Source organism: Bubalus kerabau, chromosome 5 (assembly GCF_029407905.1).
Source record: "Bubalus kerabau isolate K-KA32 ecotype Philippines breed swamp buffalo chromosome 5, PCC_UOA_SB_1v2, whole genome shotgun sequence".
In the NCBI taxonomy this organism is placed as follows: domain Eukaryota; kingdom Metazoa; phylum Chordata; class Mammalia; order Artiodactyla; family Bovidae; genus Bubalus; species Bubalus kerabau.
The window spans coordinates 18795491-18800437 of NC_073628.1; the positions used below are offsets into that span (position 1 = coordinate 18795491).

Sequence of the window (4947 nt, forward strand, 5' to 3'; positions counted from 1 at the left end):
ATTATGCAAACAGGGGACCTGCCAGAGGAAGAGTGGAGATGCAGAGAAAACAGTTTCCCTGAGCCCTTGGCTCAGCACAAGGACAGCTCACAGACCCGTCTTAGTTGCCCGGAGAAGCCCCCCAGCCTCCCCCCACAGTCACTGTAGACTCCTTGGGAGGGGCTTAGCCACTGAGTCCTCTCCTCTCTAGTAACACCCTGCAGCAGAGCCCCAAGTGCACACCTGTTTTCTCACCAAGGCTGCTGTGGCTGGGCTGGTGTGCAGGGACTTTACAGGGCTCTGTTATCAATCCGACTACTGTTCAAGGTGCTCTGGTACTAATAGAAATTTCCCAAAGAGCAACACTTCAGGGAGGATGCTTAGTGGGAGCCAACCACAACCTTCCTCACCTGCTCACTGCCTCCCTCTGTGCCAAGGAGCCCACAGGGGATCTTGGGGATCTTGGCTCCAGGAAAAGCAGAGCTGCTTCAGTGCCCTGGGTTCCAGCCCCTAAGGAACTTACTATTTCTCCATCCACAAAACTTGAAGCCCTTCAGAGTTTCTAGGCAAAGCAAAATGTACCTATCTCCAAGGTAAACTCAAGTGTCCACTTGTAAGGCCATGCATACTGTGTGGCTGGGGTATTTCCACACAGCATTCACAAGGAAAGTTAAACAAATGGGTCAAGGCTGGACAAGTGAAAACAGGTATTTCACATTTTTGAAAACCTGCTGAAAGTTCATCAATAGCACTCACGCTCTCTTGAGTCACCTCATGACCTCTTGCTCCATCCATCTCACAAATGACAAGTCAGCGGCAAGATGCTAGAGCCAGAAGGGGGCATGGCTCTGCACCTCTGTCCTCTAAAAGGAATAGTCTTCAAAAATAATTTAGGATATGAGGGAGGAAGCATTTCCTGCTGGAACAGCCAGGGACAGAGTAACCAAATTATATCAGAGTGCAAACATGCTTACCTTGATCTGTGCAAGATATAAATGCTAATGCCTCCTGTTACTTTTTTAAAGTTTGCTCTTTGTGTCCTGTGGATGGTTGCCCATAGCAGGACATCTATCTTTAGACTACTGATTCCTCAAAGACAAGGCTTTGTCTCAAATAACAATTGTCGTTTTAAAATATGGGGAGCAAGACTGCCCCCTACTCATCTGTCCTCCCCCTCCACCCCTCACTCCTCAAGTTAAGAGCAACTTGAGTGGGGGCCTATGAGATTTGGCCATAGCTCCAGCAAAAAGGTTGAGGGAAGTGGGTCCTGCGGCCCAGAGACCATGAAACTGCTGATGGAGCCCCTGGCAGTGGTGGGGGGAGGGGAGGCCGCTGCGCGGATGGTAAAATGTTCCCAATAATCAGGAACAGACTGTTCGTAGAAGCAGACTAGAGAAAATATTCGTCAGGGACACATGATTAAGTGTTAGAAGAAGTAGATCCTGAAACTGGGATGCAGAGAGCCAGAAGCCACAAAAGCCAAGTTACACTTGTCACCAAGAGCGACAACAGGTTTCAGAGTTCATGTCCTCAAGGAGTGGCGTGGTCTCCACTTTCAGTTCTAGGCACATGGTGGGTGCTCGTGAGACACTCATGTGCATGACAACTACCTGATTCAACAATAAAAGGGTCTAAAGCCAGAAGCATTTGTCCCTTCACTCTCCATCAGGCTGAGTCCCAGGGCGGTCCCCTCAACAAGAGCCTGAGGTGTGCGTGGCAGGCTGGCCCCTGCTTGAGTCTCACACCTTCCAGGGGAGTCATGCCCAGCTCTGTGTTTCTCCTTGATTGCGCTGCTCTGTCGTATTTTTAGCTTGGCATCTTAGCAGTTTCTCAGATGCTGTTCAAGATGCTCATGGCTACATCTTGAGAACTACACGGTACAAAACTGGGGAGCTCTCCCGAGACCCACCCACTGCATCTTTATTCCATAGCTCCACCTACGAGGGTCTCTGTGGGTTTTTTTTGGTTTTTGTTTTGCTGCAGAGGGTTGTGGCACACAGGATTTTTAGTTGCAGCATGTGGGCTCTTAGTTGTAACATGTGGGATCTAGTTCCCTGACCAGGGATTGAGCCTGGGTCCCCTGGACTGGGAGCAAGGAGTGTTAACAACTGGACCATCAGGAAGTCCCAATGATCTTATGCCAGTTTTCCTCTTTGACAAGCTTGGGTGCCAGAAGCCCAGGCTGGATCTAGCCTATAAATCAACCTGAACTTTGGCAGGAAATAAAAGAGAAAGCTTTTAAAGATATTACCTTTTTGTCATTAGGCAGAGTCAGTTCTCCAAGGGACTAACGAACCACCTTCATTTGACTTTAGGTGGTTAAGCGGCTAGATAGCTTATAAGCAAGGAAGCTCTCATGTGTTAACCTCAACAAGAGGCCGCAGCAAGGCCACTGGGAGGGCAGATCTGTCTATTTGACACCCATGGAAAAATACATAAGGGGCTTCCCTGGTGGGCCAGTGGTTAAGAATCTGCCTGCCAATGCAGGGGGCACATGTTCAATCCCTGGTCTGGGAAGATTCTACATGCCGGGGCTACTAAGCCCATGTGCCACAACTACTGAAGCCCGCATACCCTAGAGAAAGTGCCCCACAACAAGATAAGCCTTCACGATGAGAAGTCCATGTACCACAAGGGAGTAGACCCCACTCACCATAACTAGAGAAAGCCTGTGAGCAGCAATGAAGACCCAGTGCAGCCAAAAAGAATTTTTTAGTATCCTTCACTTTTTTTTTTTAATACATAAGGATGGGATCCCTTTTCTCTCTATTTACTGAAAAAGTTTAGGAAATATAGCAGCAAACAAATGAAAGTGAGATGGAAAGTCTTTACTGATATTAGGATGGCGTGTCCTGTCTTAGAGATTTAGAGGTGTCTGGATCATCTTCTGTATGAACTTAAAAACACTTTCTCGTATAAGAAGTTCAGGAAGAGGAGAGGTGGCTTTAAACCCATTACACCTACAGGTAAGGGCAGGTGAACTACAGGTGAGTTGGGGTAGGGGGAAGAAATTGAGGAAGCCCTATGTCACCTCTGGATTTCAGATTCTTCTCCTTGTAAAGAAGGAGTCAAGGTGAAAATCATTTAGACCTCTTCCGCCTCTATTAGGATGTCTAAAGTTCTGTAAAAGTCAAAGCTATGGTTTTTCCAGTAGTCATGTACAGATAGATGTGAGAGTTGGACCATAAAGAAGGCTGAGTGCCGAAGACTTGAAGCTCTCAAACTATGGTGCTGGAAAAGACTCCTGAGAGTCCCTTGGACTGCAAGGAGATCCAGTCAGTCAACCCTCAAGAAAATCAATCCTGAATATTCATTGGAAGGACTGATTCTGAAGTGGAAGCTCCAATACTTTGGCCACCTGATGCGAAGAGCCGACTCATTGGAAAAGACCCTGATGCTGGGAAAGAATGAAGGCAAGAGGAAAAGGGGACGACAGAGGATGAGATGGTTGGATGGCATCATCCACTCAATGGACATGAGTTTGAGCAAACTCCTGGAGATGGTAAAGGACAGGAAAGTCTGGCATGCTGCAGTCCACAGGGCATGGTCATGACCACGTTCCTCTCCTGGTGGAAGGAGATATGGCATCATGTGGGGTGCGGGGGACTTGGTGTGACCCTCCCCCTCCAGAATCTGGATGACCTGCTGCTCTTGTTGTTAGAAAGTCTACACATTCTTCTTTGCTCATTTGAACTTGGCAAGGCCGTCTTGTCCCCCGTAGCCTCAGCCTCCTGATGCATAGCTGAGTTCACAGAACCATCCAGAAGCCACTGCCTCGGCCCGCACACCAAGAAGAGTGACAACATGGTAGAAAGAAAAGGAGCCTGGGGTCAATGTTCCAACTCAATTTTGTCACTGCCGACTGGCCCTGGGCAAGGAACAAAAAGAGCCAAGTGATAAGAGATGTCAGCCTTCCAGCCATACACACCTTTAGGAGGATTTTTTTTTTTTTTCCAATGAGTTGGTTTAATTTCAGGTGGTACAGAAATCAGAACAGAACATAGACTTAAGAATACACTTTGGCAGGATTCTGGACTGGGTTTATATGGATCTCATAGCTAAGGTAGAAATGGCTGAGAAGAAATGAAGACAAATGAGCCAGTGTATGATTTTTGTTTTTTTTTTTACAAAAATGTATTCTTAAATGTACAATAAGTTCCAAGACAAGACTTCATCCTAGCTAGAGGGTGCAAAGGCTGTTATGGCAGGGAATGCCGGTGTTTGCAGAGGAATGGAACTAAGGGTCATCACTGTCTGAGGTCCACGGAACAGCTTATTTTTCTGCCAGATTTCTTAATTCCACCTGTGGCCAGGGGGCCTTTCCACGACCTTCATTTTTAGCTCCTCAAGTTTCTTCAGCTCCTTCTGTTTCTGCTTGAATGCGTTATCTTCCTCATCCATCTCCTTGCCTTGCTTCTTGGGCTGCTTCAGGGGCTTCTTCCTGCCACCTTCACAGCCCGACATGGCACCTGCTGCCCTTTCCCCTGGCGATTTTTTTTATATACAATTTATATTATTTATTTATTTTTGGCTGGACTGGATCTTCGTTGCTGCATGGGCTCTTCTCTAGTGCAGGCTTCTGTCTAGTTATGTTTTGGTGGTTTCTCTTGTCGTGGAGCACAGGCTCTAGGCACACAGTTTTCAGTAGCTGCTGCATGTGGGCTTCGGTATTCACAGCACACGATCTTAGCCACCCAGGGCGTGTGGGATATTCCCAGAACCAGGGACCAAAATTGTGTCCCCTGCATTGCAACGTGGATTCTTAACCACTGGACCACCAAGGAAGCCCTCCTGGAGGATTTTAATGAGAGATACTATAACTTATGCTGTGTATGTAGGTCTATAAGGAAATTGGCCTAGGATGCTAAGACTCCTATGTTCTGACAGTTCAAAATTCCAATTCTTTAATAAACTCATGAACTCTGGAACTGGGGTTATAATCATCTGCAATAAGAAAATCAGTTAATT

General features: G+C 47.0%; 1 pseudogene; it reads right to left on the bottom strand.

Moving 5' to 3' along the window:
- Window positions 1-4121: 4121 nt before the first annotated feature.
- LOC129653682 (translation machinery-associated protein 7-like) lies at window positions 4122-4515 on the bottom strand (annotated as a pseudogene).
- Between the last annotated feature and the right edge of the window lie 432 nt (window positions 4516-4947).